Genomic DNA, 12,804 nt, shown 5'->3' with positions numbered 1-12,804 from the left:
CCACATATGTTATCTCACACTCTCCAATAGCTCCTAATATAAATCAAATCACTATATAATATCATATATCAATAACCTCCAACATCACTGACATAACCAACACATACATGAAACTGACCTAAAAGAGTTTGGCAATATGAACTGAAAAGAAAACTATGGGGTAAGCACTACATGCAGTGTGGAATGTGATAACGTGAAATGGTAAAGGTCATGAAAGCATAATGGTTCTAGTAAAAGAAAAGGATATGTCATTCGGTTGAAAATGGAAGAATCTAAAATGCATTTATGTGGTTCAAAGTTGTGAAAACAATAGTGTTCACAAGATCGCAACATGTCACTTTACCCCACATGTTTCTAAAATGTATAAAAATCATAGATTAGATCACAAAGATCCTTATGTAACTCTAAAGAAGGATATTATGTTTTTGCAATGAGGGGTCCTTGTTAGATACTTCAAAGTTAGAAAGGAAAATGGTTGGGCTAGTATTTCTAGCTACAAAGAAAGTTACGATTTTATTTGGCTACAGAAAAAGAGAAAAGGTTGATGGAAAAAGAGTCTGACATACAATTTAGAAACTTCTACCTAAATAAGATTGTGACTTTCTTTGTAATTAATATTACTAGCTTTCCCATTTTCCTTTCTAGTAGTCAAATCTATGACAAGGAGAGCATCCCCCGTTACAAAAATACTAGATCTTTAGAGTTGCGTAAGGGCTCCAATCATTTTGGGAAAGACTTGATAACACTATGTGGCAATTAAGATTTAATAATTTGCAATGTCTTATCTAGATGGTGAAAGTCAAACAAGTTCACTTGCAATACTTGCAATGGTGCATGTGTGGTATATTATGCAACCTATTCTCATAGTTTATATGAGAGAATTGAGGGTGTTGTGATTGGGGAACACATATCATATCTCAAATCTGATCATAGACTATTGTACATAAATTTGTTGTGGGAAAATGATAAGCTATTTGGGACAAAATCTCAATTTCCTCAACGATCACTTTCATAAGGGAAAAAATCTTTTGACTGAAAAAATGGTAAACATCTTTAGGGCTACAATGAGACTCTATAAGGTGGGAGGACATGCAAGTGCACAATGTTAATAGCTATGCATTAACAAAAATCTTTAAACGGAGTATAGTTAGATAAGGAATTTAAAATGGGTAGGAATATACGAGAATCAAATTAAATAAACCTTGACATTAAAGTTTACAAGAAGATTCTAAAGATGAAATGAGTAGATTTTATGGTCACAAGGAAAGAGGAACTAATTTTCCTTAGTAAAAATAACCCAAACTATTTCGGAAAGAACTTTAGTCTAAAAGGAAACAAACTAAAAACAATATTATAGCCACTTAATGGTTTGATTATGCTAGAAAGTTGTATGAACAAGAAGGTGAGGTGGACCCACCACCCTTGGTCAACAACATGAACAAAAAATCATCGTGAAAGAGGTGAAGATGGGTATTAAGAAACTAGGACCACATTACGAATATCTTCAATAATATTAGTCGACATAGGTTTCCTAAAGATTGGACATCAGCCTGGAATGCCCTATTTTAAGAGTGATGATGTCAATAACCCCTCCAACTATAGGAATGATCAATCCTCGATTTATAAACTTATTTGGCAACGTAATAGCAAATAGGTTGAAGAAAAACATAAATGTATAAAAAGTCAAACTAGTTTTAGGCCAAAACACTCAACAATTGATCATTGTATCGCTTTAAGGCACATTATCAAAAAGAGTGGGAGAAAAAGGATGAGGTATTTTTGTTGTTTTGTTGACTTTAGAAAGGCTCTCTACACTATCCCTAAGGACAAGATTTAGGTCAAAATGGAAGAATTAAGGATCCCTATACAAAACTTCAGTTCACATTTCAAAATCAAAACTTGAGTCCGCATTTTTAATTCAAAACTTTATCTAACATTTCAAAATCAGAACTTGAGTCAGCATTTTAAATTCAAAAATTTAGCTAACATTTCAAAATCAAAACTTTAATTGACATTTTAAAATGTTTCATGAGCAATATTGGGGTCAAACAAGGTTGCCCACTATTACCTACTATGTTTGTTTCGCTTATAAAATGTTTCATGAGCGATATTGGGGTCAAACAAGGTTGCCCACTATCACCTACTATGTTTGTTTGGCTTATAAAATGTTTCATGAGCGATATTGGGGTCAAACAAGGTTGCCCACTATCACCTACTATGTTTGTTTGGCTTATACATTGACAAACTTGAAGAGTGGTTAAACGTGCAAAATACTGAGGGTATCAAGTTGAGAGAATATTTAATAAGGTTGCTGCTTTATGCGGACAACTACTCTCTTTTTCCCTTGAGAACTTTTGCAAAATATTGTTACTATAGGTCAATATCAAAAAGACTAAAGTCTTGATTTTCTCTAATTGTAAAAAGTAGTATCAACATAAGTTTTATTTTGAAAAAATACCCTTCTATCGTCGGATTGACTTCAACAAAAAACTAAGATGAAATGGTTGCAAAAAGAAAAGAACGTTAGAAATATGGAAGACATTTTATGCTCTCCAAAACAAGTGTTGAGAGGCAAGCATTTAGGATTGTTCTACTGATTGTTTTTATGGGTGTGAGTCATTGACCATCAACACTTAAGCCTCACAATGGAAGAAAATCAAGGGAATCCAAAAGCATATGATCACAAACAAGTTTAGAATCAAAAGCACTATCCCATTTGATATAATGCTAAATGAAATGGGAGCTACCCCTATCAAAGAACTTGCTATGGTGCATCTAAAAATTTTTCTAAAAAGAATCCAAAAAAGTACATGGATGCAACACAACATAAAGTTGATGAGTAAATAGAATATTCATTTCAATGTGTCCCACAAACAGTAAATATGTTTTTTATGGATAAAATTTACAAGAAAATTGGGGGAATTGGTTTGGAAGTATATACATTATATCAATGAATTCAATCTCAAATGTGACTAACTTCAAAATGTACAAAAGAATGCAAAAGAGGCTTGGGAAGAGAGATTTTGCCTGTGTTGAACAACACTTTATTTTAAAATGTGTTGCATACAAGGACAAGAGGACCAAGTTACTCGATATAGTGCATTGAAAAGTTAAAAGTGCTCATCATAAACTTGCACATTTAACCTCAAACTTTATAAAATTTGTTTATTAATTCATCCCTTCCCATTGTAATGACACCTCATGGAAACATGGAAACATAATAAGATGACCAAGTTAATGGCTATAGTGCATTAAAAAGTTGGAAGTGCTCATCATAAACTTGCACAAGGAGTTACTCAAATTGGCTATGTTCCTCATAAACTTCATAAATTTTCTTCCTAATTTATCCCTTACCATTGTAACTTGCCATTGTAAAAACTTGTGAAAACATGAAAACATAATGAGAACCAGCTTGTGCCTTCCCATTAAGCCCACAAAAAAGTTATAACTCATCTTTCTTTTTGAGATGTTTGTTTGTTACATTCTACTTGTTTAAGGATATTTTTAATTATCTAGTCGGTTTGCTGATCGAATTGCATTGTAAATCATATGTGAAACCCTGTACAAAACCAGTTATTATACATTACATAATAGAACAAGAAGAAAGAAAACTTTATTCCGAATACACGTGTGAATAGTAATTGCAATGAAAGAATTCAAGGTTGGGAAGCAACCTTTTAATGGAATAATGACGGATTAGATTACTGCTCCCAATTACAAATCATTACTTTGCCCCCACAGTTAAAGAATCAACAATGTAATATGCAGTCGCAGACGATGCAATGGTGCATCTTGAATTGAACCCACTTCGTCATCTGCTAAGGGATGAATTCATCATAGCGGCTCATCTGAAGGATGCTTGGATCTCTTCCAGAGTTCGTCCTTTGGTTTTTGGAACACACAATACCACAAAGGCCAGTGTGAAGGTGCACACAATAGAATATAGCATGAATGTCCCTGCAACAATAAGACGGTAATAATGGAACTTCAAAAAACTATTCATAATGAGCAATTATTTACTCATTTTTTGACAATATGTTTTCTAGCCTACTCTAGACTAAATATGGTTCGCAAGATCTATCAAATGGATATAGGTGTCTCATCCACATCCTTGCTGCAATCTGTTTTCAGATCTACAAACGGGGCATACATTCCCTACCCCTGTTAGATTTGAACATGCTACCTCTCTTTCAAGGATATGTTTTTACTTGTTTGAAGATCGAAACTTTTCCCACACAAATAGGCCAGACAAGGCTAATAGACATTTTAGAACTCGCCTAGTTCCAATCTTCCAACATTCAGTATCAGGGGACATGGCATGCCCTGAAGGCTTAATGGACCAATATAGGAATCTAGGAGAGACCACAAATATTATCGTATGGTCTAATTGCTTTACTAAAAGTGTATACCATATAGATAAGTGGTGCACATTCCATCATGTTTGTTATAGCGGAACTCTTCCATTTGGCAATGATTTAGTGGGCAATTTTGGTATGCTTAAGGGATGCACAGCTTAAGGCTAAAAACTCACCAGCATAGCTCCATTGCATTAGTAAATTGATAGTCATTGTCACCACCCATGATGTCATCCAGTGTGCCAGGGTTGCTACACTGCCAGCAAGACCCTTGACATTGAGTGGAAGTATCTACAGTAGCATAGAAGTTTTAGTATGTGTTAAAAATCCTAAGAGCTATGTTACTCAAGGGTTCTATTATTTCCAATTTCTATATTCATATTTGAGTTTTCATTCCCAACTTACCAGCAAACTTGTTAAAGCTAATACACTGAAGAACATTTCATATTGAGAAGCTCCTTCCATATGGCTCTGCAATAAGAGCAAACTAGAAGTTAGCATTGGACAGCCAAGAAATTCCATACCATCAGGCACCAGATAACACCACCAAATAAGTGTTCAGTAGAAAGTGAAGGCATGTTTTTCATAGAGATTCAAACCAACCATTAGGCTTTTTAGAGGCGCTGCATTAAAGTAAGATGAGAGACCAAGAAGGAAACAACATATGGCTTTTAGTGACACTACCTTCAAGTAAAATGAGAGGCCAACAAGAAAATGACATATGGCCATCCCTCCTGATGAGACCTATTGACAAAAAAATAAAACATGTTAGTTCTCTCCACCATTGAATCTATGCTCCCAAATGAAATAATACAAAATCATGATAACTGCAAGGTTTTTCTCACCATAAGGAGAAGACGTCGACCAGCTTTGTCCATTAGGCATACAGTAAGCCCAGTTGTGAGCACCTGTAACATTATCCTTTATTCATAAGCAACATGAGACTAAATCATGACAGACAAATTCATGCAAGACTTCAAGAAAATAATTAAACCTGAATGGCACCAAGTCCAAGTGATGCAGCACTAGCAGATGAAATACCTGCAAATTTGTGGATAGCACAAATCGTAGCTCAGTGCTTTGTTTAAGAAATAAGATTAACATAGACACTATGAACTAAAAATCACTTTCAACAACCTTTTATCTCGTTGACTTTAAATTTCTAAGATAATTCTCTGCTGCCAAAGGCTATTGCAAAGCATGCTATAGATTCCATAGTTTATAATATGATAAATTGAACATGAATAAAGACATGATATAGAACCTCAACTTTAGATACCTATAGGCTAGAACTCACCAGCAGATTTGAAAATGGAAATGCTATAAAACATAATACCATTAACTCCACTTAATTGTTGCAAAAGTTGCAGCCCAATACCAATATGCAGTCTCCCATTTCAAGACAATATCAGCATACAAAATTGTGAGTTGTCTCCATTTTGGAAGAATGAAGTAGTTGTTGACTGATAAATCTACTTGTGTAAATTGGCCAAATGGGGAAATCTTAAGATGTAACTCACAGTGAGAGGAAGGGCATATCTCTGTTCAAAGATCTCACCGAATTTGATTCTACTTTGCTGACTATTCATCTCCATGACGCTCTAGACTCATAATATTTCCATTAGTTAGACAAGCTTCTACCATTATAGAGGTGATGTTAACTAATAGACAATTAAATCCCATTCACGATAGGAAAAGCTTAAAAAAAAAGCAAAATCTATACAAAAGCAAATGACTCTTCAAACTGGTAGAATATTGAAAACACAGTAAGAAGTTTGATGATGCAATTAATGGAACAGGCAAAAAATGCAGTTCATCTTGGAGAAATTGTAGCACCTTGATTTCAATTGCTTCAAGGGAGACATCAATATTAGATCCTCGGAGTGCTTGTAGTGAAGCTTCAAAACTATCATTACCAACTTTTGCCTGCACTCAAGTAATCATAAATTTGCCAAATAAGTTTATTTGTATAGTATATGTCATTTTAAAATTGTTAGCGATAATTGAATAATATCATTTCAAAATGTATCTGTATGTGAAATATGCTCACCAGCCATCTTGGGGATTCTGGTATGAAGAAGAGGCCGAATACCAAAAGGGCACAAGGGATCATACCTGTCCAGCTAAAGTTGTCAACCTATCATTTCTTTCATAAAAGTTAAAAATCTAATTTGTTTTTTTAAACTCACCCAGCAAAAGCATAATAAAAGGTACCTACAACTGCAAGAGGATGCCATGAAAGGAATAGTCCAAATAGATATGCCAGCATAATACCAATTGTCACAGAAAGCTGTTGAAAAATCAATTAAGTATAAGATTCAAAACTATATCAAATTACACTTTATATTAGGACTATTATCATGATTAATATACAAAAGAATTTTGAGTTTACAAAATAGACCTGATTTACTACCCCAAGACCTCCTCACAAATTCTTTGGTGCAATCTCAGATATGTATACTGGTACCTAAAAGAACCATGATATGGTTAGATTCATAGTTGTCCACGTGCCTGTATGCTCTTTAATTTATTAAGTGTAATAATTTATGGCTTAAAAATGACAACAATAGGCTTGTTCTAGATTGTGGAAAAAAATTAACTTACAGTGAATGAGATGACTCCCACTCCAGGGCCTGTGAGCACTCTTCCCAAGTACAAAAATGAAGAATCCTGTAACCATAGGGTGATGACATCAAAAAGAGGAATTTCCTTATGCTCCAAAGGAAAATCACTATCAAACTTCTTATTCGTTTAGCTATCATTTTATCAAAGGAAAATTAGCTTGCCTTGGCAAAAGAAATAGCAAGCCACCCAAGAATGTTGGGAATGGAAGCTACTAGTAATGCCTACATGCAAACAAAGAAGAGGTTATGCAAATCTAAATGTGTGTTAATTGCACTCATCTTTAAAGACTGGGTACAAAAAAGAATTTATATGACCATCGTTGCTACTAGATGTACAAGACAAAATCTTGCAGTGTATCCCTTTAGCGGTAGCATATTAGGTCTAACATATAAATTTATTTTAGTAAAGAAAGGAAAACATTGAAGGCACTTACCCCTTTCCATCCAATATAATCAGCAACTTGTCCACTAATTATTGCACCCACCATGGCTCCAACATTAGTTAAAGATCCAAATAAGGAGAACTGACAGAAACAACAAGACTCTATATTAGGATCTACCACATGAACTATATTCTATCCTATTGCAAAAATGCATTCATCAAATAACAGTACCTAGGAAACAGTTAACCCAAGATCATTGATGATCCCACTTTGTGTGGGCAAAGAGTATCCAATCACAAAGAATGTTGCTGTTAGAAACTTCCTTTTTTGATTTAGGTCAACTCTTGTAATGGATGCATGGATTAAAAATCAATCTATTCAAATAAGAAACTATAACTTACACAGAAACCAAATTGTATAGGTCCCAGGGCAACTATTAATGTACATAATATTGCAGTTATAGCACTTCCACAGAAGATTTCAACATTATCTGCCTTTCTAGCACCTTTACCGCCATGACAGCCAGATTTGGATATGGTTAGACGTGTGCTTCCTTTCTCTAAGAGAGCCTTTTTAATATCTCCATTGCCACCCATGCTTCCCTTTTCCAAATCATCCATGTACTCCATTGTTTTTATAGGGTAAAATCTGTAGTGACCAAATTTTCTGCAAACTTACAGGCCTGCACAGCCAAAATCCTGCTGGCAAAATATTCAACGCTCCCCTCAGGACCCGTGACAAGGGCTTAACTACCTCTTATGTACCATAAGTTGAGTAGTTCTATTGGGCATTGACAGATCGGTCTTTTGGTGCAATGGCAACTCCACTCTAACAAGTGGTCCAAGTTTGAATCCTCAAAATGTCGGGTAATGCTCAAGTAATGCTCAGGGGATATTGTTGGAAAAATGTTCAACACTCCCCTCTATAAGTTTAGTGGTTGTATCAGACACTAACAGATCAGTCTTTTGGTGATAGCAAGGATAGCAACATGCAACATGCAAAGAAGTAGAGACTCAAAGATTCAACAATTTGGATTTTTAAAACTTAGGCATTCTAGATTCTAGGACACAAGATTTCAACATTCCAGGATTCAAGGACCCAAAATGAGAGAAAGAGTGCTCATTTTATAATTTTCATGTAGGGTGAGAGCATTGGATTTGTCACCCACAGACATGCAATGTGGCAAGAGATTCCTATGACGCATATGACAGAATATGCCAAATGTAAGATTCTATGACACATGAGAGTCAAATTTGGCTAAATGTGGAAGAGAATCTATGACGCATCATAAGATTCCTCAACCCACTTAAAGCCAAGAATCTATGACGAATAAGCCAAATAGGGCATGCGTAAGAGGTAATAATAATTCCTATGACGCATATGACAGAATATGCCAAAAGTAAGATTCTATGACACACGAGAGTCAAATTTGGAAGAGAATCTATGACCCATCATAAGATTCCTCAACCCACTTAAAGCCAAGAATCTATGACGAATAAGCCAAATAGGGACATGCGTAAGAGATAAGAATATTTGATTATGAAAAATCTCAGCCAAGTGTCAAAGGAGAATCCACGAGGTGTCATATCCAAGTGTCATGATGATGGAATATTTGAATTAAAAATCCTCTTATTCCAAAAAATAAGAATTAGCAGAAAATGGATTTAATGATGAAAAATGGAACTTAGGAATTAAGAATTTCCATGGTTTGCAAATAATGAATCAATTAATTAATAAAATTAATTAATTGATGATGATAAACTAATTAATTAATAAAATTAATTAATTGAGGATGATAATTAGGAAGAATAATTAGAAAGAATAAGATTAAATTATGGGTTATTTAATCCTATAGAGAAAATTATCAGATGATTGGCCAAATTGATTAAATGAATGCGATTGTATCCTTTGATGAAAATGTGACAATGATGGATATCGAATGAGATGATGAAAAGGTAGACCAAAGCCATGGTCAAATTAATTGATAGATCAAAATTGATAACATGCCAAGGACACATGACATGAATTAATTGATATGTAACATTTAACCGACATTTTAAATGCTACAAGATTGAAATTGACTGATAAGGTTTGATCATAATAACACTGACGGACAGTATCAATATTATTAAAATGGTAGATGATGCCATGATCTGACATTGAAAGCCTCAACAATGTCAAAGATTGAATGACATGAATGATATTTTGACCTAGCACTGAGAGCCATGACAGTACTAAGGTCAGATTGATAAGATTGATAAGTTGATAGGTTTCCAAGACACTGAAAGCCACAAAAATGCCTAGGAGTGGATAAATGATGATTGATTTGGGATGTTTGATATGTTTTGGGTTGATTAGGACTGATTTTGAGTGATTCCGAGTTGATTTGGGGTGATTTCGAGTTGATTTGATATGATTTTGAGTTGATTTGGTATGATTTCAAGTTGATATGAAATTGATGTGAAAGGGGATACAAATGATGAAATATGGTCAATCTAGCCAAAAGATCAAAGTTAGTAGAATGAGAAAATGGGACAAATTAGTATGAAGAAGTGATGAAACCGTAGATGTGAACCATTTTTGAGCATCTACACGAAGAAAATGGTTGTTGCTGCTTTGACAATCCTAAATGTAGAGCTAGAAATTCAGTAGGAGGGGAAAGCAAATTGCTGATCTTAATGAGAAAAATATAGAGAATTTATGCATTGATGAGACTCAAGACAGATGGAGTGAGATAAGACAAATGGCATTCCAAAATGGAGGCTTTAATAACGAAATGCAAGAACATAGGAACAAACTTTCTCTATGTTTCAGGATAAGGATGATTAGGTTTGCTGAATCATGTCATGAAAGTCATACATCATGGTAATGCAGGATGCTTCTTGCTCAATGATGATATAAAAGTTCCCTCGTGTTTTTCGTTGGCCAAATTTTGAGGTTTTTAAAATGAAGATTTGAGTCCAATTTGTAGATTCTTGAAGAATAATTTTGGAGGGAATTTTTTAACTTTTAAATGTCGTCAATTTCTAAAATTGTAGGAGTTTTTGGAAAAATAGTTTGCGTAAAAAAATGTCTCCATCCTAAGGTAGGATTGTTTAGAAGTAATGGTTGGAACTTGGAGGACAAAATAACATGATCGTTATGGGATAAGGAAATTTCATCAATAAATATTTTTTTTATTTCTTTTTAATTTTAAATATTATATTAAATAATAGGATAAAGATCACTGTCATTGCTGAATATCACTTACCTTTTAAATTTTATTGTGGGGACACTCTCTTGATATATAGTACTTTTGCAATTTTTTTAAGGGAATTGTTAAATTATACTAGTACAAGATTAAAGGGATAAGTCAATAGAAAACTATAGTTTGAATCTAAATATAAATTTTCAGAAAAATAAGATTTAATATAAAAAACATTTTTTTATGGTAATCAAAATATTAATAAAATAAGGTTTGTTTAAGGGAATTTCATCAATAAATGTTTTTGTTAATTTCTTTTTATTTTTAAATATTATATTAAATAATAGGATAAAGATCATTGTCATTGGTGAATATCACTTAGCTTTTAAATTTTATTGTGGGGACACTCTTCATATATAGTACTTTTGCACTTTTTTTGGTAAGGGAATTGTTAAATTATACTAGAACAAGATTAAAGGGATAAGTCAATAGAAAAATATAGTTTGAATCTAAATATAATTTTTTAGAAAAATAAGATTTAATTTTTAAAAAATTATGGTAATTAAAATATTAATAAAATAAGGTTTGTTTAAGGGCTCCTAAGGGTTGATTCTTGTGATGGGGGTGATGATGATGCTCATGTTGTTTTAGAGAATCTTCTTGTGTCATGATAATGATGCTCATATTCTCCTTGATGTAGAGGAGAATATTCTATTCATAGGAGCAAAATTTCTTTCAGATGGAACCAAGAATGTTGCAAAGTGTCAAGCTACCATCTTTGCTACCCAAGTGGCAAAGTGTAATAGTGTCAAGAAAATGCATATATAGTGTGACTCTCAAGTCATAGTCACTGGTATTGTGAAGGTAAGATGGAAACATGGTTTCTTCACAAACATATTTGTTGCATTGAAAGGTTATTGGATAGTTTCAAAGATTTCAAAATCTCACAAACATTATGCAAAGGAAATCAAATTGCAAAACGAAAAACTTAGGAAATCTCACAAAAGTTTACCTAATCAATAGGTGTCCCACAAAGGCAGTTCGTGACATAATTCCAATGGAAGCATGGTCACGAAGAAGATGGACAATTTAACACTTAAGGGTATTTGGATGTGTTGCATATGCACATGTGCATAAAGAGCAAAGGAAAAAATTTGATAACAAAGGTGTGAAATGCATTTTCACAGGGTACAGTCCAGAATCAAAGGCATACAAATTGTATGACCCACTGAATAACAAGATGATGCTTTCAAGAGATGTGGAATTTCTTGAAAATCAGTCTTGGTATGGTTCAATTGATGAATCACTAAGCACTTCAAGTAAAGTGCCAATCATGAGTGAAGAGGATGCTGATGAACATCAAGAAGAAGGAGTAGATAGAAGGAAAGGCAAGCAGCCTCAGTCATTACTGAGCTCCTCTAGGCATGATAGTGTCAGGGCCAAGCAATAGTAGCGAAGATTCTAATCCGACACTCTCCTCCCTGTTACCAAGAAAGACCAAGAGTCTTAGGGAGATATACCAAGATGAAAGGTATGAAGATTATGATGAGAGTTTTAATTTTGCATTATTTTCTCATAGTGATCCAATATATTTTGAAGAAGCTATTAAGGAGAAGAAATGGTGTAAGGCCATGGATGAGGAAATAGATGCCATAGAAAGGAATGAGACATGGGAGCTAACTGATTTGCCTCCCAAGAAGCAAGTGATTGGAGTGAAATGGGTCTACAAGACCAAATGCAATGTTGGAGGCAATATTGATAGGCATAAGGCAAGGCTAGTAGTCAAGGGCTAAAAATAGTAGTATGGAAGAGATTATGATGAGACCTATTCCCCTGTTGCAAGAATGGAAACCGTGCGTGTTGTCATAGCAATTGCAGCTCAACACAAGTGGAAGGTATTTCAAATGGATGTGAAGCAGAGGCTGAATACATAGCAGCAAATGCAGCAGCATGTCAAGCTATTTGGCTAAGGAGGATCTTGACAGATTTGAATGAAAGGCAAGGAGATGGAACCACAATTTATTGTGACAACATCTCATCTATTGCTTTGTCTAAGAATCCAGTCTTCAATGGGAGAAGCAAACACATAGAGATCAGATATCACTTTATCAGAGAGTTGGTGGAGAATGGGGATATCAAAATTGAATATTGCAAGTCTGAACAATAGCTAGCAGAAATTTTTACCAAGCCATTAGACATTGAAAGTTTTGTACACCTAAGAGAGTGTCTTGGTGTAGTTTATTTGGATTAGTAGTGAT

General features: G+C 34.2%; 1 pseudogene; it reads right to left on the bottom strand.

Moving 5' to 3' along the window:
* Positions 1 to 3,712: 3,712 nt before the first annotated feature.
* LOC149572502 (sugar transporter ERD6-like 6) lies at positions 3,713 to 7,991 on the bottom strand (annotated as a pseudogene).
* Positions 7,992 to 12,804: the final 4,813 nt, after the last annotated feature.

Source organism: Cupressus sempervirens, chromosome 2 (assembly GCF_028749045.1).
Source record: "Cupressus sempervirens isolate cs-2001-9-10 chromosome 2, ASM2874904v1, whole genome shotgun sequence".
Classification (NCBI taxonomy): domain Eukaryota; kingdom Viridiplantae; phylum Streptophyta; class Pinopsida; order Cupressales; family Cupressaceae; genus Cupressus; species Cupressus sempervirens.
Note: the sequence above shows the minus strand (reverse complement) of the source record. Positions and strands in the feature narration are given on the sequence as shown.